The sequence below is a fragment of the Mus caroli genome, chromosome 15 (genome assembly GCF_900094665.2).
Source record: "Mus caroli chromosome 15, CAROLI_EIJ_v1.1, whole genome shotgun sequence".
Taxonomy (NCBI): domain Eukaryota; kingdom Metazoa; phylum Chordata; class Mammalia; order Rodentia; family Muridae; genus Mus; species Mus caroli.
This window is the reverse complement of record NC_034584.1, coordinates 56,921,723-56,946,771: the sequence shown is the minus strand read 5'-3', so window position 1 is coordinate 56,946,771 and position 25,049 is coordinate 56,921,723. Positions and strand designations below refer to the sequence as shown.

Genomic DNA, 25,049 nt, shown 5'->3' with positions numbered 1-25,049 from the left:
TCCTCTCAGAAGACAGTGTCCAGAAAACCATCACATGACACAACCCAGTTTCCAAAGAAACCAAAATTTTCCATTTCACCAGACACTGTGCAGTCATTACAAATAATGCAAGCTTTGATTAGTCAACTTAAAAATATCTCTACAACCTAATTCTACATTGAAAGCATGTTGGATATAATAAAATAACACTATATATTATAATAATAATAATAATAAAAGAGAGACTGAAAGCATACCTTTTTTTCTCTTGACATCGCAAAAGAATTCAAAGATCAGCCCTCCTTTGTTAAACACAAATGATAAACTAGTTGGGTGGGACCCTACCCTGAAATTACCATTTCTATCATACAGGGGCCTAACCTTGTTCTGTCCAAGGCTAACCTTGGTCTAGGGCATCTGCCATCTTTGTAACTTTCTGACAAGCTAGCTCACAGTATACTGGCCTTTGTTCCTTTAGCTTCATGAAGCCCCTCATAATTCATATTGCATCCTTATATTGTGCATAGTAGAAACATTATATATTTTGACCTTATGTATTTAGAGTACTTTTCCGTAGCCTCAAGGGCTTTTCTCAAGGTCCTTTTTTTTTTTTTTTCCAGTTTGCTAAGACATTAGCCACACCCTTGACTCTTGGACTCCTGCTTTGTCAGATTATCATGGAATCATTAATGTTAACAGAGAGGACATTCCTGGGGGAATGTGAAAATATGTACATTATTACACAAACAAGCCTTAGTTCCTCAGAAGCCATCTACACTCTTGGAGGCTCACACTGGGCCTCTGTTCCAGGGACAGGAACCATGTCACTCTGTCCCCACCAGGGCCATGCGGAGATCAGCACTGATGCTTCTCAGAGACTTTGGGGATGTTAACAAGATAAAGTCTACAACATGACAGCTTGAGCCCCAGTAAGCAAAAATACTTCAAGGCCCCTGTTCCTTTTTTCCCAAGGAATTAGTTCTTGACTGGATCCTGAAAGATTAGGTCCTGAGTGTGACTGTGGGTTGTCTCTACCCCATGAAGCAGAATCTTCAGTTATGGGTCCCACACAAAAGGCAGACATACTCTATTCTATGAGTTGGATTCTACCCACTGCCTGTTCATGTCTAACCTGAATGAAGAATGGTTTTTGTATTTTTAAGTAACTGGGGAAAGGAGAATGATGTTTAACACCACATAAAAGTGATGTGGGATTCACCTTTAGTGTTCACAGACAGAGCATCATTGGAGCACAGCCACAGTCATTCATTTGCTTGCAGATTATACACCTGTGCTTAAATAGCTTTAGCGGTAGAATGACAGAGGTAACTGATGGCCCACGGCCTGTAGCCTTGAAAGTACAAATTGTCTGCTTCGTTATAGAAGTATACTAGCCTCTTCCATACTTAGTGTTGAGGCTCAAAACAAAAACAAAAAGCAACGAAAACTCACCCCCCAAATATGATACTTTCTAGACCTCACACTGAGAGCATCTGGGAGGAGGAAACGTTGCAAACATCTCCAAGGGCCCTGTCTCCATGAAGTCTGTACCGGCCAGACAGGAACATGATTCTCTTCATCCTCTGACTCATGATAGATTCAAAATAGTCTCAACTTCCATCACAGAGGGAGAAACTGAAAATAGAACATAGCACCTATAGTTCTCACGAACTTTGTCACAAGTCTATATCTCAAGCCTCTCATTTCTCCTAACAGATTATTTATAATCACTGTAAAGTGTGTGATGACCACCCCTGACCAGTTCTTTCCCTTTGCATGGGTTATTTAAGCCTTAACCATGTGCCTATTGTTGAATGTCTACCTTTGCAAGGCTCCCATGAATATGTGCTGGTTAACTAAAGCATATATTTCTTCTCCTATTAAGCTGTACCTTGTCATTCTAGTTCAGTAGATTTGGGTATTATAACTCCAGGGGGGGAATCTGAACTCATCTCCATTTTCTTACTCCTTCCCTACTTTGCAGTGGCTCAAAGTGTTTATGCTGTCTCTATGTTAGGCACAGAAACCTGCTGTTCCATCTGTAATGTCCCACACATACTCATGTGTACAAGGCTATGGCTCCACCTTGTAGCATTAATGTTGTGGGGTAGGAACTTTAAGAGATAGGGCCTAAGTGTAGAAGAGTCCTTATAGGTTGGAGCTATTTTACCCCAGGTCATCTTCCTCACTCTTTCTTTCTTGGCCATCGTAAAATGAGAACCTTTCTTCTCCAAAGTGCTTCTGCCATAATTGATTACTTCAGTAAAAACCCAAAAGCCATTGGGGCAAGGAAACATGGACAGAAAGTAAAAGGCAAAATAAGTCCTTTCAGTTGATTTACTTGGGAATGTTGTCATAATGATAACATAATTAACTATCCCATTTTTCTCCAATCTCTGTTATCATTCCATGTACCATGTTTAATTTTTCACAACCCTGAAAAGCCTTATGCTTTCACTAGTCTCAACTGGAGTATTTAAATGGCATCCATCCATATAGATGTAAACTGTCCAAGCATGTAACTTGTGAGATTTTCTATATTTATAAAAGGCACATTAGTCATTTAGCCCAGTAGACTTGTGTGGCTCAGTAATACAAAGTGAAGGGCCATCAAGACCCAAGAGCCTAAGTTCCTCCATGACTTTACAACAGACATTTTTATAAGAAAATTTATATTATTGTTCTTTGATTTATTCATATGATGCAGCCAAGGAGCAGAAAAGTAAAATACTTCCCTGTGGGGGCTGAAAATAGGACTCTGGCAAAGACTCAAGGATCCAGGTTTGATTCCCAAATAGCACTATCTATAACTTCTGTTACAAGGGATGCAATGCCCTCTTCTTGCCTCTGTAGGTACTGCACACACACGGTATCATAAAAACATGCAGACAAAACATACATAAATTTTTTAAAAATCCCTTTTAAAAAGCTTTATTATAATTAAAAAGTTAGTAGTGGTTACACAGACCCAGGAATTCTGAAGGAGGATTCTGGATGTACTCTTAATCTCTATGCATGCCACCTCTCATCTGGTACATAAGCATTGGAATCAAATATTTTATTTCTATGAGTATGGCTCTTGACAAGTTACTAAATTGTCCTTAATTATGTTGATCATCTATTAAATTATAATATCAGTAGAGACATATGTTTCTTTAAGACAGTTATGTGTTCTAGAAATATATTCTTAGGTGATTTCATTACAGTGAGAAAATCATTGGAAAGATGATTATGACATCACTAAGTAATATAGTCTTCATTATTGCCTCAAATACCTTATATGGTTCATGACAGTACTTGATTTATATCATCATTATGTGTAGTAAAGTAGTCCTACTTATAAAAGCAAACTATGATGGTAATTGTTGTGATCATAAAAAGATAAGGGAAATATAAGAATATTTTCTATGGGGTGTGGTGAGGTATAGGGAAAGGGGGTACCTCAGCTGGCCCATGGTGAGACATTCCTTCCCCATGAGGGACTAGCCATGTGGTATAGTATAGAATAGAGTTTATTTAGGGCATGGGGAGGGAAGTTAAGAGAGTAGTAGAGGCAGAGAGAAAGAGAAAGTAGAGAATTAGAGTCTGGCCATGACCACATGGAGAGGAGGGGAAGGAAATGGGGAGAGAGGGGTAGCAAGAGGGAAAGAGGCAAGAGAGTAAGAGAACAAGAGAGACGGGGAGGGGGAAAAGGGGGGCAATCAGGCCCTTTCATAGTGAACCAGGCCTACTGGCTATTGCCAGGTAACTGAAGAGGAGCATACCTGGCTGTTGCCAGGTAACTGTGGAGGTGGAGTTCAGAGAGAATACCAACAGTAATCTATGGAGATATCACCCCAGCTCAATGGTGACCCTGGTCTTATAGATTTAGGATGATGGAGCTGTCATTTTAGAAAGGATGAAGGGCCAAAATGGGATCATGCCTGTAAGATTCCCTTCTCTCATGTCCTTTAAACTTGTCACCTACAAAACTTGTTCTAGCCATTCATAAAATCAACTCTGACAATATATAAATGTGTATAATATGTTCATATGTCACCCACCTCCTGGAAGGGATCCTTCAGCTCAGTTCTGTGGTCTCCTTTGCTCCTGAATACAACCACTTTCTTCTGTGGGTTTGGATTTATGTACACATTGTAGCCTCAAGCATGCAGGCATGTATTTTTAGATCAGCCTCTGAAAATGGAGCATCCACATTTTTAAAAATAAACTTGTATAGAACAAAAGCTGGCATCAACGAGTGAAGAATAAAACATTTCTAATTCTGCCTTCTGTCCTTCACTGCTAACAACCAAATCTTGCCTCCTCCCTCCCTTTCAGCTGATTCTTTCATTTCCTTCCCCAGAACCATGTGGTGCAGAGCTCAGGATCTGGCAAGTGTGGAGTTTTTTGTTAAGTATAAATTTCAGATTCCTTTGGAGTCTTGGCTCCAGACAAATACTCTCAAAATGTTTAGGATATGCCTGCATATTTCCAAGGGCTCCTTAGAAAAATCAGTGAAATGAAGATTCTCACAAAAGATCCTCATCAAGCTGGGAACTCTCTAATGATTCTGGGCAATACTCGGTGAACATAATAAACTCCTTTGCATGGACTCCTATGATAGCAGGGAGGACGTTCTTTACTCTGACATTTCCCCAAGTAAGTCTTAACAATGAGGAAGGATATTTACAAGGTTGATTAGTGTCACTGTGGTGACTCAGTATTGATCCCTGCTCACAGAGATATGGGCAGATCTTCCTGGGGACTGGAGAACATGATTGGATGGCAGTTCTCAGGGGGTGGGGGTGGGGGGTAGGGTAGAGAAGGATTTGCTTTTAACATCAACACTATTAATTTCAGACCTGGTGAAGAGCCACATTCAACTGTAGAGACTGGTCAACCTGAAAACTCATGACTACATGCAACACTGAAACAGCCCAGAATTGAAATGCGGGGAAATAATCTCACTGAGTTGCTCAGAATGGAGATGAGAGAAGGGGCCGGGAATGTAAAAGATGGGAAACAAGAGGCAGTCAGCAGCTGAACCCCAAAGGCTTCAGGGGAGTGGCTTCCTATTGCCTACCTAGCAAGATTGGGAAGGGACACATCCCACTTATAATAGAGAACCAGCATTCATTCTCCTAGCTCTTAAGCAAGAACTTAAGAAAGATAAGAAGAAAAGGGATGCATAAACCTGTGCGAGTATTAATGACACCACGGTGACACAGATCTGCTACCATTAAGTTTAACCTCAGTCAAGAGCAAACTTCCTTGGGAGTTCAGTTTGTGCTTAAAGAAGGACAGAAGCTCCAAGACTTAACTCAATGTGCTTTCTGGGGTGGGGGCTTCTGAAAGGCTTTAAAGTACCTGCCTCTGTTAAAAAAAAAAAATCAAGTGAACAGGTTAGGAAGCATTCCAGGGTGGAAATTGGGCAAGGAATCCTATTTCAAATTGTTTTATCAATCTGCAATCTTAGTTACTGTTCATTCCAGGCACTGTTCCCTGATACACTGAGGTAGAAGGAGATTCAGGTGTTCCCTGCTTTTCGGTGGGGCCTGTGCCTGCACAAGTCATCTAACTCAGCATCTCTGTTGCCTTCTCAGTGGGAAGAATGACACCATCTGAGGAACTTTAGCATGAGCATAAACACTCCGCTAGTACACAGCGTGTTATATAAGCCCTTAAAATCAGTCCTCATTCTTTTGTCTGTGGTTAGCTAGTGACTCCCATAAAGACAACCCCTTGTGTTAAACACAGTTCACAAAAGGTTTATGCATCACTGGAGAGAGTTAAGTCCTTGCAGACTTGGGGATTGTTTTAAATTCACAGAAGAGAATGTTATTTCAACGTGTCCTTTAAATTGTGTTTGAATAGCATCCTTGGTTGTTTCCTTGAGGAGAGGAAGTTGAAGTAGGCTCACAGTGCATGCATATTTCATCTACAGTTTCCACATATGTGTTTTTCTCAGCAAACAGCACATATGGAAGAACTCATTATGGAAAGCAGCAGTGATGTCATCTCCTTGGCAATACCAGGATATGAACTCAGACTCCCACAGTGCTGGAGGAGCAGCGCAACCACTAGTGTGTTCTGGGGAAGGGAGAGTATTTTGGATGTTTCCGGAGTAGTAGGCTTTGATTTTCTTCTGAGAAATCACTGGGAGGCTGTAATCTGATTTCCACAAAGAGAAAGGGATGTGTGGGGCCAGGAATAGTTTATTCTTAGGGATTCCTAAGGAACTTCTTGAAAGTGTTTCTCATATTTCACAACAGAAAAGCAGAAAACAGTGCAAATGTGTTCCATTCCCTTTTATGTGGAGGAAACTGGTGCCTTCATGCTCTCAAGAGACCCGTCTGTACCAGGCAGTCCGTTCAGACTTGCTATTCAGCTTGCAGTCTTCTGGGCATCCCTGAGCAGATTAGCTCAGAGGGAGGCTGTGTTTCTGTGGTGACTTAAGTCATTTTAAACAAGGATTTCAAGATGGACTCGATGAACGAAAGCCAAATATCTAGGCATGCTTCATCCTGGAGGAAAGTCTGTTTGTTTGTTTGTTTTCCTTCTCTTAGAATAATTCATGAAAAAAGAAATACGTTTATTCATGACACAGAACTGAGAGGGTTTAAATTCTATTCTTTGGAGCTAGGTATAAATCCCTTCATTAACATTGATCTCTCTGCAGAGACAACCATCTTATAACTTGGACTCCAGGCTTCAGTCTATTAAGAACTAATCCCCAGAGCTTTAGTAATCGCCATCCTAGGCCACACTGAGAGTGTTGTCTAGTGCTGCTGAGCTGTCTATTGGTGGTCCCAGCGCTGAGCTCTTACAGGATATTTGGCTTAGAAGATTATTTACAAGCAGTCAGGTGCTTTCAAACCATCAGCCTTCAGCCAAAGGCTTACATTATCCTTTCTCTCAGACCCAGAAACTCCTACATATAGAAAATGAATTTCAGCATTCATATAAATTTGCGTACATTTACCTGGGCATTTAATTTGAGGCCATTTGGATCAGAAAGGACACCTTACAAGATATAAATATGATATGGATATGGATTCTTTAAAATCCATAGAAGTTTGGGGGTCAAGAGTAATTAAGACTGCTGGTCCTCCTATGTGATCCACCTTCTCTTCAGCTTCTTTCAGCCTAATTCAACAACAGGGGTTAGCTTCTTCTGTCCATTGGTTGGATGCAAATATCTTCATCTGACTCTTTCAGATACTTGTTGGGTCTTTTGGAGTGCGTTCATGCTAGGTCCCTTTTTGTGAGCACTCCATAGCCTCAGTGATAGGACCAGCAGTCTTAATTAATCTGGACCCCCGAGATCTTTCAAACACTGAACCGCCAAATCGACAACTACACCAGCTGATATGAGGCCCCCAACACACATATAGTAGAGGACTTCCAGGTCTATGTTCATTCAGAAATGATGCACCTAACCCTCAAGAGACTGGAGGCCTCAAGGAGTTTAGAGGTCAGATGGGGTGGAGGGTGGGGGCATCCATATGGAGACAGGGTGTGGTGGGGAAGAGGCATAGGATGTAAAGCAGTTGGAGGGTGGGAGGGGAGGGGCAGAGAATGGAATATGGAGTGTAAAAATGAATTACAAATAAAAATTTAAAAAACCCATAGCATTTGAAAGGGATAATTTTAAACTTGGGCATATCCTTGATACCCCAAAGCAAGTCTTAACACCAATGGAGTAAGACTTAGGTCTGGGGACAAATATGAGTGAGCCATGGTCTGTGATCATGGGTTCAGGTTTCCTCAAGCGCTATGTTCCAATGTGTTCACACTTTTATAAAGTTTCTTATAGTTATTGACCAGAAGAAAACCATAAATCAAGAAACCTTTAAAATACATTTGGAGGAAAATCAGGTAGGCTCATGATAGCAGAGCAGACGAATCTCCCTAAATGCTGTCTAATTACATTCTTAGAATTGGGCTTAACACTGGCTGGTGTGCTGTTAGGTTAGTGGCTGGGGAGATGGCTCTGAGCTTAAAAGAGCTTGCTGCTCATTCACAGGGCCTGAATCTAATTCCCAATGCTTATGTCAGGTAGCTAGCTGCCAGTAAATCCCTGTCTAGGAGATCAGAGACCCTCTTCATCCCCTGCAGACATTGCACTTAGGTGCATAAAACCACACATATACACATAGTTCAAAATGAAAATAAAAATCTAAAACCAAAAGAATACTAAATTATACTCTGACATGGGCAAGCTACATTAAACTGCAGTAAGGGGGCTTGCTATAGTTAAGGGTAATTTAGGTCTAAAAAATAAATAATCTAACTGTCCACAATCATGGAAATTCTAATCAGTTGATCAATCTTGTGGAATCTTTAATGGAGATAAGGTTTCTATCTGCCTTCTTTTTGTTTATCTATTGTTTGTGAGGTGGCTTTAGATATAAAACAAGTTACATCCTATGTCAGTATCTAATTTCCCATTGTTGGTTGACTAAGGCTGGGATATATTAGCAGTTCACCAGCTCTACGAAAACCAGAATTTTGTATCTTTATACTAGAGTGCAGGTTCAGTTGTTCTCCATCTGGATGTGACATACTTTGTTACAGAGGAAGAGAATAAAAACCAGATTCTCTTACAGCCTCTGTTGCTTTTCAGCTTACATGCCACGAACAAAAGTAAGTCCCGTGTATATGCCTGATTTCCTGAGAAAGGCCAGAGACTAGAATCTCTTATAAACAGGGGCAGTAAGTGGATCAGATAATATGCAATTAAGCTCATCAATAAAAAGATATATCTATAAACTCACCAAAGCTAAGTAGTGGGATTACAAAGGAATCCAGAATGTTCCAAATTAAAAAGTGAAAAGATATGAGGAAATAGTAATGAATATGAAAGCCTGGATGATGGATTAGTCCACAACTCACTCATATGTGTTCATGAAACTGAAGACAATGTTTCAGTCTCATATTATAGATATTATAAAGAAAATGAATTCTAGAAATACTGGGTTTTAGATTTGTAAACAAACAAAAAAATCTTAGTGCCATAAGTTAAGCAACATATTTTAAATACTTTTATTTCAGTAACCTGGAGAATCTAGAAAGAATAAATACATTTCTGGATAAATAAAATCTATCAAATTGAATTTAAAAGATATAAACAGTCTATGCAAATCTATAGTAATCAATTAAATTGAAGAAGTAACTGTTTCCCAACAAAGAAATATTAATGAATGGACAGATTCACTGTTGATCTGTTCTAGAGCTTTTAAAAAGAAGTAATGCCAGTACTTCTTAGATTTCTGCATAAAATTGAAGGGAAGAGACACTATGAAACTGATTGTGTAAAGCAGTTACTACACAGATAAAGCAAATAGAAACTCAGAAACAAAACTAGAAAGAGACAGACCAGTTTCCATGATGAAACTAAATGCACAATTTTCACAAAACAGTAACTCAGCGAGACATTAAAATATATACAAGTTATTCTAGGCATACAAAATGGTTTAATGTATATAAATTAATAAATAATGTATCATATAAATAGCTCCAAGGACAAAAGAACCATATCACCACCTCAGGAAAAGGGAGAAATAGTTTTTGACAAAATCCTCATCATCTTTTGTTAAATTCCTGGTGAAACTTACAATAGAAGTCTCACTGGTCAACATAAGTCACATTATATTACAATGGCCGTGTAGACAATACTATGCTATATGGGAAAGTCCTGGAAGCATTTCCTCTAAAGTCAGTGCTACCACTAATTTTCTTCAGTTTAGTCTTTACCAAAAAAAATATGAGAGAGAGGAATAAAGGTAGGACAATAATAGTCATCTATTGGATGGAACACAGGGCTCCTAATGAAGGAGCTAGAGAAAGTACGTAAGGAGCTGAAGGGGTCTGCAACCCTATAGATGGAACAACAATCTGTGTCTCTAGTTGCATATGTAGCAGAGGATGGCCTAGTCGGCCATCAATGGGAGGAGAGGCCCTTGGTCTTGCGAAGATCATATGCCCCAGTAGAGGGGCTTGCCAGGGTCAGGAAGCAGAAGTGGGTGGGTTGGGGAGCAGAGTGGGGGAAGGGTATAGGGGACATTGGGGATAGCATTTGAAATGTAATTGAAGAAAATATCTAATAAAAGAGGTAGGACAATAAGAAAAGAAAAAAATCACTCCTAAAATCACTCCTACTTTTAGATGATATGACCATACAATTTTAAAACATGCCAAAATGTTCTTAGCTTGCAGAAACAGACGCTTAAATACACAATCAGTGGCTTCTTGACAAGGCTACAAATAAAAGTCAATGTGGGGAAAATATTCTCCATAGACTATTCTCAAAGGTCAAAGCAATTACATTTCCACACTTTCAAAATGTGAAAGAAAATCTAACCTTCATGGTGACATGAATGGTGGACCCAAAATGATATGTTTACCCAGAACCTTCAATTGTGATCTTGTTGGGAAAATTTCTTAGTAGCTAAAGTTAAGGGATTAAGATGAGATCATCTCTGATAACATATATTTTATAAGAGAAATCAAAGGGAGAAAACAGAGATACGGGCATGGAAAGATGCAGTGAGGAATTGAAGTTCTGGAAAGACCAGAAGCTTTGGAATGCCTAGAACCACCAAGAAGTGGAAAAGTCATGAGTGGAATACACCTAAGTGCTCCTGACAGTACCTCACTTGGGATCCAACGTCTAAGAATGTGAGGAACACCTTATCTGTTTTAAGCTACTCACTTTTTAGTTATTACTTACAATAATGTCAACAATGTCATATACCTCTGTCTCCTCTACACATGTAGCAGTTACCTCAAGATAGGTTTTAGTTATAAATATGAAAAGTATAACTTTTATTTTTCTAAAATATAGCATAAACATAGAATTATCTTCGTGGTATCACTGGTACCTAAGTTTACAGTACTCGTACATAAAATTCTCAAAAAAATTAAAATATACATTACCGGAAAATAAATTCAATTAATTATTTAACAAAACACAGGATAAGAGAGGTAATAGAATTATTTGATCATAACTCAAATAATAAAGGAACTAACTAAAAAGCAAATTATATCCATTGTAAATTTTCTAAAACTGATAAATTGGACTTTAAAATATTTACTAAAATTAATTTACTAAAATCTTAATTATAAAACTAGTAGCAACTACAGTTTTATAATATTTAACAAAATATACAAAAAACTAGCAAGCACTTTAAGAAAATCTAAACATGCAGTCAGTGAACATACTGTGCATTTCTAACTCACAATGAAAGAGAATATACATTATCACTCCAGAAAGGAGGAATGGGGACATAGTAATGAAATACAACTAAAGAGACCTTGTTAATAAACTCCCTTTAACTATTTGTAAATTAAGTAGTAGTAAATGCCCCAATGGCTTTGTTGTTGAGGGGTTTGGCTAGAGAAACCAAAGATGAAGGTCTAGTGTCATTTCCAAGCAAACAAGCCATTCACAGATAAGGATTCACTCAATACAGATTTTTTTTATGGTTGTATAGCTTTATTGTAGAAAGGCAAGAAGAAAGAGAGAAGGTAAAAAGAGAGAGAGGCTGGCCATGGCCACCTTGGGGGTGGGGAGAGGGAGAGAGAGAGAGAGAAGAAGGCCTAGAGATGAAAGTAAGAAAGGTGAGATATTAAAGAGCTCAATTTAGATTCTTGTTTCAGTCTGTCTGTCTTTGTATTTCCTTCTTCTGGACAGTGTGATAATCACTCACAAAAATCTGTTGCTTAACATAACCCAGTACACTAGCTTGTAGTTCTGAAGGTCAGGAGTAGGCACTACATCGCACCGGCCTAATATCAACAGTGCTACCTGTCTCTGTGTTGCCTTCCATATTCAACTGGGACCTTCTTTTCTGCCTATCTTTGTCAAACAAACTTTTGATTATGATGGTCATGTTTGTATGATCCAGGTAATCTCTATCTTTTAACATCAGGAGATTAGCAATCTCAATTATATCTACATGTGAACTCTCTTTGTTACATAGTCTACTATAATATAAAATTCTAAATATCAGAAGAGGGGCATCTTTAGAGGAAGGCATCATTCTGGGTACCACACAACTTCAAGTAATATTAAGTAGAGAATAACAGTCTAAAATAAAAAAAAAAGACTCTAGTATTTAATCTGATTTCAAGGACTGATTGATATTTTAGTGGCAAGAGCCCTGTTCTGTATGGCTCCATTTCCTACCAGTCTACAGTCAGTGCTGCATACTTCATAAGACAATCCCTATTTCTGGCTAAGCCATGCACTGTTAAGAAATCCAGTCAGGATTGAGTCCATAGATGTTGAGAATGGTTTGAAGACTCCCACTTTTTAGTATTTTCTGATGTCCTCCATTTTCCTTCTTTGAATGATACCTAAGAAGATCTGGCATTCATAGTATCCTTCAAAACCTACATCTCATTTCCTGGAAGGCCAAGAAAGTTCAGTGTTGAAGATAAAAATGTCAGAAGATTTAGCGAGTGGCTGTCACCCTGATAGGAGGAGCTGTATTCCTATGTAGGTAACAGCCATCCCTGGGTTGTCCCATCTGGTCATAAAAATAGGAGCAGTTGTGGATCAAGTGGCACCCGACTGCCAGGTATTTTACTTGATGAATCTCTATGAAGCAGCACCACTGTTGTTTAGAGTCAATAAAAGTATACTCCAAAGAGCCTAAATAACTTGTTGAAGGACACTGAGTTTATATGTGACAGGAGTTTAAATCACAATGTCTTGTTTTGAGGACACATTTTTTTCCAGCTCTTTCAAGCCTATCCCACACACATATTACACTGCTCAGTTAACTGTCTTGTCCTGGAATGTGAACTGCTATCTCTCTGAGCTACATCTGTGCACTACCTCCTGCATACAACCTTGTGCTTGCTATGTAGTCAGGGTTCAGCAATACAGACTGGCTTTATGAAAATATGGCTTAGCTAGGATACTGGAACAGACAACAAATGGCTTCAGTGGGACACTGGGAAGGGAATCTAAATGGTTTGCTAGGCCACTAGGATGTGTATCTAAATGGCTTACCTAGGGCACTGGCATGGAAATCTAAATGTACCATAAGATAGAACAACCATTTATCTAAGAGGCAATATTAGCTTTGGAATACTTAATAAATGTGCCAGGGAGCATCTTTTCTTTAGGACATGGGATTGAGACCTATTAATCATTCCTAAACATGTCACTTAGAGCACCCACTCATCATTGATGGTCAGAGAAGATTTGTCCACTGAGATGCTTGAGAAAGTCTTTTGCTGAATGCCTTAAATCATCTCAATAACAGAGACTTAGTACTGTACATAGAAGCAAATTAACAGAACATATTTTGAGGATGTGACAATCACTGCATTCGTTCTGTCCTTGTGTATTGGGATATTAAATTCCCAAAAACCAATCAATCCATATAATCCTATATTTATCTAAACTTTAGAGATGATCTTCTTATAAAATTCCAATTTGAAGACAATTTTTAAAATTCAGATCTATATATTCTACATAGAATATATATATATCTTTAAATATAGTCTATACTAAAGTCCAAATAATTATTAAGAAAATACCCTAAAAATATACTCAAAGAAGCATCATAGTAAGCAAACCATGAGTATAGATGGATCTAATAAAATTTTTGATATCATTATGTACTATAATATGTAAGAAATCTATCAAATATACTATTTATCCACTATTTAAAACATTTTCTGTCCTTGTGCGGAATGATTGACATTATTATGATAATATTAAATGTAACCAAGGATACAGGATAACTGGAAGAATTAGTATTGGCAGTATTTCCTGAAGCTAGACATACACACACAATGTAACACAATCATTCAATTCTTTGGTAGTAGTACATATATGTGCCTGTAGTCTCCCTTGGAAGATTATCTACCTATCATCTGTCTGTCTATCTGTCTGTCTATCTGTCTGTCTGTCTATCTATCTATCTATCTATCTATCTATCTATCTATCTATCTATCCATCCATCATTATTTTCAGTTAGGTAAATATTAATTTATGCCAAAAGAGTCCCTGTACATCACTTCACTAATGCAATACTAAAGTAGAAGCCTGTGTATTTTTATTTGGAAATGCTATGAATATATATGTGACTGAAAACTATACAGGAATAAAGAAGTGGCTCCTATGATACCTACCAGCATAGTTGATTGCAATAGTTAGAATATTATGTTGCAAAATCTTGATAAATATTGAAGAAAATTAAATTAGTCTCTGATAATTTGAAACAATAATGATTAAGAATATATCCCCCAGTGAAAGCTATGAGAACCATTGGAGCCATATATTTTTATCTACTCGAGCTGACAGTTCTGTGAGCATATATACATATAAAGTTTAGTGACTGCACATTTTAGTATGAAAATTAATTTACAATAAAAAGATACATGGGCAGATCATGTTCTTTAATTAAGTATATAGAAAGTTTATATGTGTCTATAGTGGCCTTAAATTTTGTGTGTGGTTCCTGCAATTGAACCCATGGTCTTGCATATACCAGTCAAGCTCTCTACCACTGAGGTATTCCAACCCCATACTGATGTTTTAAAGAATGAGAAAAATGCAATTTTCTATATGATTTTTATTAATACTACAGAAGGTCTTATTTCTCCTATTTCTTTGTAACAACTTAGATATATGTCAGTGCCTTTTGAAAAAGAGTATGTGGTTTATTGTGCGTATGCATGTATATGTACACATATATGAATTATCTCCTGCTTATCTGCATGTCTGTCTATGTGGGCATACATGCATGTAGGCCATAAGAGAACAAATAGCCTCCTTTTAATCTAGAGTTACAGGTGTCCAAGCAGTCACTAGCTTATTCTGGCTTGGACTTGGTTAATTACTGCTAAGAAGCAAATATGGTCCTCATGACTAGACAGCAAATACTCCTAACCACTGAGCCATCTCTTCATCCCTCAGTACCTTTTATGTGGTGCTTAAATGACTTGTTTCTCCCCTATATATTTACTGTAGTTTACAACTGTCTGTAAAAGTACAAGATGCAGAGGTTACAAGAAATTCCTTTATACTCGCCTCTTCTCCCCATTAGAACCCCTCTGAAAGCCCATACAACATTATAAGGACAATGCACATTCATGTCTTAAATAATACCTAATCCCAGGGCAACCAAACTGCCTTAAGGTGCTATTATGTTGGTCCGTTCAGGTTGTCATTGCAGAATATGAACCACGGTGGATTAGGAACAGACATTCACTTTCTCAGTGTTAAAACACTGGAAAATCTGAGATCATGTCATTTGACTCTTGTGACTGTTCTGCAGAAGACACATTCTTCTTGACCTTATGCTGTCTTCATCCAGAGTGCTTCCGATTGAAGAATTGCTCCCATGTGCCTCTTTCTATGAAGATGCCAGCCTTGGTCTATCCATATCCATACATACAAACTCATTTGATCTTAATCACCACCATAGAACCCCTTTCTACAAATGTAGTCATTGAGGGTAAGTGTGCCAACATATGAAATTGAGTGGGAGTCATAATTATGTTCTACCAACTGGCATGGGCCAAACTATTTCATCAACTTCACCTTGGTTTCTGGACTCATTTAATTAATCGTTCTTTGTCATAGTCATGTAGGAATAGTAACCCCATCATTGCTGCTGGCTACATATTCTAGTCTTTTATTTCTTCTACTCTTGATTTTTCTCCTCAACCATCCTTTTTTGGGTCACTAATAAGACAATCCTTGGAAGGAATCCTAATTATAAAGAATTTTACCATCTTTGGCAATCTCTGTTATTTAACTTCCAGTGCTACCCCATTTTTTTTCTATTACATTGTATGTATGTTGTGAAATAAACAGCCATCATGTTCTTCAAAATTACTCACTAATCATAAAATAATAAGATAAATCGGGCCAGAATAAGATAACTTAAAAATGCAAGGAACACACCAGGTTCTTAATAAAAACAGCAACAATCCTAACTGAGAAATAACAGTACATGGTTAATTTTATCCCATTTTGTAGCTTTGAATATAAGGCATAAGCTTTGTCCTTAGATACATAGGGCTTTGTAGGTCATTTGCCTCTACAGTGAACAGAATGACCAAAATGAAAAGTCTGATCCAAACGTAGCTTTCTGCATTTGCCCTATGTTTCTATTTGGAGGCAACTGTCTATGTGGGTCTATTTTTGTACTCATGCCCTTCCCTGTTAGGTTAACACACTGGAAAACCTGCAGTTCAGGGTGGTATTAAAATAGGCACTGCTTGCACTACAAAATGGTTCTCATATAGATTTTCAGTTGTTACCGCAGATCCTTCCCTTTAATTGAAAGGTAGGTTGTACTTGATGACTGCAAGATGTCTACATATTGAAAGAAAATTGTGCCCTGATCACCATGACTTTTATATTTTATTTACCTTATCCTCCCATTCACCAATGTTTTGTCATGTGATGCATGAAAGAGGAATGCACACTAACAATAAAACAAAGTTCAGCAAAGCTCTGGGCTATGCTGTTGGATGTTCCTTGCTATTTTATTCCATAGGCTAAATCACCAAAATTATGTAACAGGGTCTGATGAGTTCAGCTAGTTAGTCGGCTCAGTTAGTAAATGTAAATACCATTATACCTGATGACCTAACTTTCATCTCTGGGATTCCCATGGTGGAAGGAGAAAACCAACTCAAGATCTCCTCTGTCTTCTACCTGTACACTGCAGCAAGCCTGCCCACACATGAAAACTCAATCAATAATGTCAAATTATGCACAATACATCATAGTCATACTTGAGAACCACTCTATGCAAATATATCTGTATATTTACTTAGAAATGGCATGCCTACATTTTTGCCTATTCTAGGATAAAACAATAAAGAAGATACAGCTTACCATCTTCAAGTATTGTAATTGTGAGGTGGGAGGCAGGAGAGAGGAACACTCATGCTAGAAATTAAAATACAGGTTCCAATATATATATTAAAAATGTTTAGTAGTCTAGTGAAGTTCTTACAGGAGCCAGAGTCCATAAGACAGTAAATGGATCAGTATCATGACCGGGCTTAGAGCTTTAACTATGCAGAAGAAAGGGAGTTCTCTGTTACAAATGGGAAGCTGGATAATATAGCAATTCATTCTTTCTCCACATCTACCTCTGTTGGCACCTTTGGCACGGTATGGGCAAAGCTGTGCTACAAAGAGATCATGCTACACCACACACTAAATCTAATGTAAGAGGTTTGTTGGGGTGAAATGTGAAAGGCCATTTTGAAGTAGGGATGTAAGAGAGAAATATAGAGACAGAATGGTCAGAGACAGACTGAAAGTAAGACTTGGATACAGAGAGGATGAACAGTACACACACACACACACACAGTGTGTGTATGTGTATGTTTGTGTGTGTGTGTGTGTGTGTGTGTATATATATATATATATATATATATATATATATATATATATATACAGAGAGAGAGAGAGAGAGAGAGAGAGAGAGAGAGAGAGAGAAGGAAAGAGAGGGGGGAAGGAGAGATCTGGGGTACCTGAGACCTTTTAAAGGGTTGGCATCTAGTGATGATGTAACTCTTAGTTGCTGAGTCCCTGAGGGCAGGCTGGGAGATTACCTGGTTTATAACAATCACCACAGTTATGTCCTTATCCTTGCATCCAATTGACTCTATGTGAGACCCAGTCTAGCAACCTCCATCCAACTGTATTATCTCTAGCATTCACGTCTTTACTAAATGTAGAAACAGTGGTGGGTGGAACATAGAGTAGAGTTGCAACCAAGTGAAACTTGATGTTTTGGCATTTGTATCCCACTGTTCTGAATACATCACACACTCTCCTGCTCTCACGTTCCCACTGTGCTCACTCATCCATCACTAGAATCAGTCAGGTACTCTAAGTATCAGTGTTGTTGTAACTTAATCCCTGTGGGCACTGCCAGACATCCCTTTTGAGTTACCCATGTAATGAATCATCTTTGAGACTTTTGGGATCTGACTTCTCCTTCTGGGCTTCAGGAAACCTTTCCTTTCAACCTGTCAGAGGCTCTGATATATTAGGAAAATCAGCAATGCACCCATTCATTCCATAAAAGAGGGTATCATTTTGTTGTTTGTTTGCTTGCTTGTTTTATTTCCTGATAGAGTTATGCTTGGTTTCTCTCTCCCATTCCATGACTGATGTTTCTACAGTTCCAGGAGATGCTTACACAAAGGCATTATCTTAAGGATGACACACCTTGGATGAGTTACAGTATTTTCTTAGTTCTTTTCCTACACAAGAAGGGTTGGACAAGAGATCTGTAAAGAACAGACTGTAGACATTGATCCATTGTTCAATCCTGGCCTCACATTAGGTATACATGACTAACTAATAAACTTATTTGACCTATTATGTCTTCACCATTTGATCTGTCAAATGGACACATAACAGTTGAAGCCCTTGGGCAGCTAGAGTACAAGATCTCTCAGAACAAAAGTCTGAAATGGTTGGCATTTAAAAAACAAAAACAAAAACAAAAACAAAAAACAAAGGTCACCAGTTTTGTATTCTGAATCTTGGCTCTACAAATAACCTGTTGCATGGCTTTGTATAGACCACATAGCATCCTGGCTTTGTCTCATTCCTTGAATAAAGATTGAAATGACCACTGCACAAAGTGGTATGTATACACCTGTGCAGGCTGAAGGTACTCACTAAATGGTAGTCATAAATAGTTTATTTTCCTTCTATCCTTAATATTCCTCTGCTTATCACTTCTTCACCCTCTTCTTGCTCTCATTATTACCCCTTTCCTATTTTGTTATGTTATTACTACAATCACTGTACTATATTAGTGGTGTCACAGAACATGCACAGGGCTTGGAATCCCAGCTCCAACTCCAACAGTTCCTTGCCTCCTTGGTTTGCTGAGGGAAGAGTCAGAAAATATGTATTCCTAGCTCCTTCAAATCACTTTTCCATCTTGGATGTGGCAGAAATGTTTTGCTAGACTGAGACAAATAGCTCATTTTCTCATTTATTAATTAACTCTTGAATACAACCAGCCCAAGTCCCATTTCTGTGCCTCTAAATCCCCATTCAATGAATAGAGCATCCATTTAGTCATGATTACTGTGAAAGACTTGCTGTCTGCTTTGGTGATTTAGTGTGAAATCTTGCCTGTAAGTCACATCCTATTCAAACAAGCCATGCCAGCCATTGGTTTATCTGGCTACTTTTTTCATTGGCACTGTTATAGGCCAAAACAAATGACTTCCTGAAAATTTGCTTATGAGCTCCAAAAGTAGACCTTGCTTGCAAGCTTGTTATAGTCCTATGCCAAGGGTTGAGGTAACTAAGGCAAACAAAAAGGTCTGTGATCATGGACTGTATCTCCCAGTAGGTCTATCATTATGTTCTGCTCCCTGCTATATTGCAGTGAGAAGAATGAATACCTGGAGTGCACTGAGTCTCAGTTTGAGACCCATCCTTGGGATTTTGGTTTATCCATTATCCCATGCTTATGTCAGGGCTGACAATAGTTTGTTCATCACTTTTTTTATGATTAGCAATCCTTCCTATGAACTTCCAGATATAGTATTTGCCACATAGAATATGCTTACTACATCACAGCTATTATTATTATGCTCAGCTACATAAGTTGTTTTCAGCTCTCGTTTAGAAAGGAATATCTATATTCCAGCCAGATTTAGAGATTTCTGGAAGAAAAATGTGAAATGAGGGATGCCACTCTTTGGCAGACTCTGGGCTCAAGACTTCTTTCATTTCTTTGGTTCCAAAAGAAATAGTTCTGCCGTCATATTCTGAGATCACATGGCTAGCAAAGGCTTGCACTCTTCTGAAGAGACATTCGCCCAAGTAGAGGCAGTTTTTATGTTCTCCCAGTGGCCTCTTTCATCTCATTTCTCACACAGTAATGTTTTAGAATGGAAAGGGAAGTATTCTCTCCCCATGCAGCCTATGTGCCTAGCATCTTTGTCATTCAAACATTACTACATCAAAAGCCACTTTTTCTCTCAATACAGTCTGTAGGAAAATGTTCAAATGTGCACTCTATATGTAGTTCACACACATAAAAATAGCTCCACACATATTTAGTCTGAGAAACTAGTTTATGGGAGCTGAAAGTATAATGGCCTGATTTCTATAAGCTACAGACAGACCCATGCAAACCAATGATGTAATTTAGCCTGAGTGTGAAGGGCTTTGAATTGCAAAGAACCGGTGGTGTGAAACCTAAGCCTTGAGGACATGAAGTGAAATGATGAACTTAAGGAACTCTGTAGTTCTGTTCATAAGGTAAGAGACAGGATCATGCTCAACACATAAAGGAACACAGACACATCCAGAAATAGCTCTCTGTGGCCTAGTCAAGGTGATACCTATATCTATCTCACTCATCTTGCTCTTTCAGCACTTAATATACCAGAGCAGGGTCAATCCATGTTTAAACATTAGTTGAAAATCTATTTTGTGGGCCCTTCTCCCTATGTCTTCCTCCCTACTCCTTTTTTTTTTTTTTCCTTTTCCCATCACTGTGTGTGCCCTTTCAGTCTGGCGGCCACTTTCAGTAATTCTTTTTAAAATTTTTTATTAGGTATTTTCCTCATTTTCATTTCCAATGCTATCCCAAAAGTCCCCCATACGCTCTCACCACCACTCCACTCCCCTACCCACCCACTCCCACTTCTTGGCCCTGGCGTTCCCCTGTACTGAGGCATATAAAGTTTGCAGGACCAATGGGCCTCTCTTTCCACTGATGACTGACTAGAGACTCCCTACTCTTTAGTTTTGGTTGATATGCCTCTAAAGATCTATCCACCAACCTTTCTTTTACTATCTGTCCTCTTGGCTTTTTTTTTTTTTTTTTTTTTTGAGGTCCTGAAGAGACTGGAAAAGACATTTATAAAGATTTGAAAGCTACTCTTCAGCTATAGCAGCAATAGCAAGATGATAGAGGGACCTTAACATTTCAAAATGTCACAATGACGCACAGTGCATTGTGCAACTGTTATGACTCTAAGCCTTGCTGCCTTGGGATGTTGACCTGTGGCAAATGTGCTACTCCACCAAGCACAAGAGAAAGTCTGTCGATAAGACATGAAATGCTTGTTGGACCGGATTATGAGGCAACTAAACTATATCTTTCACAGATCCAGACGTGTCTCCTTGAAGGGGCAGCACCTCACTCCTAGAGGGAAGGAGTCACTGCTTTCAGTACATCTGGAAACTTTCAAGGATGAACTACACAAGAAATATTTCAGTTTCACGAGCTCTAAGAGGAATAAAAAAGTTGAATTTCCAAAGGAGACCATAGTTCAAGTCATTATCCCACCTTACTAACCTCACTCGACCCTGTAGCTCATATTCAAATCAAAGAGTGTCCACGGGTCTGTTCAGCAAGGCAGAATGAGCGCACAGTTATCTCCCCCAACCCGACCTACCACATACACACATTAACAGCACTGGTCATTTCACAATCTGGACTCTGACTCAGTCAGAATCTTGGCTGTATTCATTTTTAAATTCAATGTTTTTAGTGCTAAAAGACTGCTTCTGATCAATTAGCAAGGACTAATAATTTTAATCAGAGACAAACTGCAGGTTCTACAAATACTGAGTTGTAACCCTTTTCAGTGTGCCAGATGTTATGAGAATCTTATAAAGTAAACTCTATTAAGTAACCACATTAAAATCTCCTTTATGCTTTACTTGTGAATTTTATACAGACATACACACATAAATGCATACACACACATACATATACAATGTGTTTTGATTAAATCCATTCCTCGCACATTTCTTCTACCACTTTTCTTCCCAACTATATGTGCTTCCTTTTAATTCCATCAAGTCCTGTTAATGCTGCTGTGTACATGGCTGTAGGGCCATGTACTTGAGCATTAGCAGGCTATTATAGGCTGAATCCCTGAAGAAAACTTTCTCTTGTTCCATGGAGCCACCAATTCCCAATAGCTTCTCAACTATGGGTAAGGTTTTCTAGGCCTCTCCCCATAGATGCTGGAATTTTTGCCTAGGTGTTAAGATACTTGCTGAAAACTGTCCATCTGACATGGAGAGAAATTACAAGTTGCCCTCCTGCTAAACTCAAAGAAATCTCTATAACCTATGGACTTGGCATACATGGTGTTTAGCTAATAATACACTTCCAATACATAATCACTGCCTCATGTAGGCCTTGGCATTATCTGCAAAGGTCTGAAAGAAAGGTGTCTTATCCTTTCTGATTTGTATTTTTTCTCAATATCAACCAGGAGGTCAACTGTACATACATGTCTCGGTTTTGTTCCCAGCTCTGAAATCATCACAGTCCCGTATTTGGTATTAACTTTATATTACAAGAGATCAGTTCTGGAATGGAGAACAGCACTGGGATGATTTTCACTATTTTAATGAGTAAGAAACTAGAGAAAACCTTTGATCAAGTCTTCAAGGTCTAGTCCCATCGAGTTTCTTGAAACAACACACAGAAAGCAATAAGTGAAATAAGGAAATAATATGAAAAAAAATCAAATAAACACAAACTACTGGCTGAAATCTCCTGGAGTCTGAGAGAGATAATTCATCTTCACTCCTTGCCAGGTAAGACTTGCCCACCAAAATTGAGTAAATATGCTAGCACAATGTGTTTCACATCGGTGCGCTGAGTTTGCACAAATGGGCTTAAAATGAAAGCAAGATCAGAAGTGACAGTGCAGCAATCCAAGGGAAGCCGAGTGGCTTCATCTGCGCTGTCAGCAAGCATTCTTTCAGAAGAGATATGGAGTCTTTCCTTAGCCCCAAACACCACAAGTTTTATCCTTGACCTTTTACTCTGTATGCCAAAGAGAATTAAGTGGAGAAAGGGAACCAGCTGACTAAGAGGGTCATGTTGGAAGCTATTAGGTCAGTCAATTCTTTACACCTTCCATGAATTATTTATACCATTTAATACCCATTCCAAAAGAGAAAATACAACAACGTGGGCAAGTATGTGTGTGTGTGTGTGTGTGTGTGTGTGTTTGCTTTTATTAGAATTGTCCCAATAACTTAATTTTTAAAGAGGAAAAAAGTGCTATCACTTTGAGTGTTTTTAAATAGCAGACTCTTTGTAGAATGATTAAATGAACAAGAATGCATTTATTGTCTGGGTAGCATGACCAGAACCATCTCTGAACTGATGCTAAGTCATCCCACTGGGATCCTAGGCTGTAGAGTCATTATCATCTAACATGCAATTTGTGGCTGGTCTCTAACCCACCGAAAGGCCTTAAGAATCTTGTTGTATAAGTTGTGTGAAGAACTCTTGATTTCTGTGTTAGTACACAGGATAAATACTAAGCACTTTGCAGCAACTGTGATTTTGACAGAAACGTGCTTAATACGTGTTACACTCTTAGGATTTGCTCACTGTGACTTGCTTATTCGGCATCCATGTCTAAACACAGTGATGCTTCCCTCTGTATTACCCACTCAGGGAAATGAATGAATAGGGCACTGTGTCCTAGGCCTATGGGGATTTTCTGTGAAAGACAAATGTCAATCTCTCAACCCTGATCTAGTTCCTATCCCACTCTTTCTTCTCTTTTCATATCAACTTATGGATCACAGGAGTCTCCATTTTCTTCATCCTCAACACTTTTCATGACGCTTAGAATTCCTTTTGCCTTTTGAAGAGTCTAAGAAACCCTTGTTTCTTCTTAATAAGTATCTATATTACTTGACTATATAATAGGTTCAGCAACAGCTGACATTTGTTTTGATTTACGTTCCTATGGCAAGAGAAGCCTGTTGAACTTCCAAATATGGAAGAAAAATTTGCATTTCCGTGTTCCTAGTGTGCAGTATTGGGGCTGACACCATGACAAGGTACAAAATAAATGCTGACTAGATTTTCTAAAGAAATGTTTGTTAATATTGCTCATGCAAAACTGGCATCCTAAAAGCAAAAATAATAGAACTAATCTTGCTTTGCAATATACAGCTTTCTAAATATTTTGTGACTGAGTTCATTATCTGTCTGTCTATTTGCAGGGATTTTTCTCATTTTTCACGGTCTAAGCAAAACGAACTGGTTTCCAGCTAAGGCACAGTTTTCTGTTGATTAAATTAAAATATTTAATTTGCATATTAACTCTTTCAGCTAAACATTCACTCTCTCCAAACTTTACCAATACTTTGCCTGGAACCAGACAAGGTGTCAGGGAAATAGGTATCTCAGAGATTCAGTCCTTCACGCCACTGGTCTGGAATAGATGGGAAATGTATTAGGAATAATACTCCCCCCAATACAGCCATAATATAAAAATAAAACTGAGACAAGTACTGTAAAGGGAAATACAAGGTTCTGAAAGGAAATCCTCTTCCTCCAATGTAAGCCAGGAAGGCTTCCCTGGAGGCATGATAGGTAAGGAGAGTACTAAATAATGACAGAGGTCCAGGAAGATGAATGGATCAGTAGGGAGTGGGAAGCAAGGAGAGATGAAGGCATGTTATTACTTTGCAGCAGGAAGCAGATCAAGGTGGCTTTCCAAACATTACCTCTACTGAAATGCAAACCCAAATGAAACAAACCTAGCTCATTTCTTTCAGACTGGCTTCCTGATTCCCATTAGTTCCCCTGCCTGCTTTTCATTAGATGAGCTACCTATATTCCATTGGATATAATCGGATTTATTTGGAGCCCAGGGCATTGATAGAAAATCTGCATTTCGTATAGTTTGATCAAATGGGAGAAGTGCCTTTATGTACTAAACAGGGAAAAAAACAAAAGAAAAGAAAGGAAAGGAAAAGAAAAGAAAAGAAAAGAAAAGAAAAGAAAAGAAAAGAGAAGAGAAAAGAATTTCTACAGAAAAAAAATCTTATAATACAGTCAGGCAATCTGTTGTGCTGACTTCTGCTTGGATAATCTGGGAAGCTGTTTCTATATATATGTTGGTCTACACTCAGAAAAAGCAGCAAGCAGGGAGCTGGCAGTATGCTAAGGTCAGAGGATGTTGTTGCAAGAGGCAAGTAATGGGAAGAGCATCGACTTCTCAGTTACATCTGAACTCCAGCTTTGGTTTCAACACAGTCCAGGAAATAAGTTCTCTCAAATCCC

At 38.4% G+C, this 25,049-nt stretch overlaps 1 long non-coding RNA gene across 1 annotated transcript in view; it reads right to left on the bottom strand.

Annotated features, from left to right (window-relative positions):
* Window positions 1-21,357, bottom strand: part of LOC115029398 — a 25,126-nt gene extending 3,769 nt beyond the window's left edge. Inside the window, exons 1-2 of the long non-coding RNA XR_003834948.1 lie at window positions 21,294-21,357; window positions 4,023-4,155 (exon numbers count right to left, since the gene is read on the bottom strand). This is a non-coding gene — a long non-coding RNA (uncharacterized LOC115029398). The remainder of the gene's footprint in view (window positions 1-4,022; window positions 4,156-21,293) is intronic.
* Window positions 21,358-25,049: the final 3,692 nt, after the last annotated feature.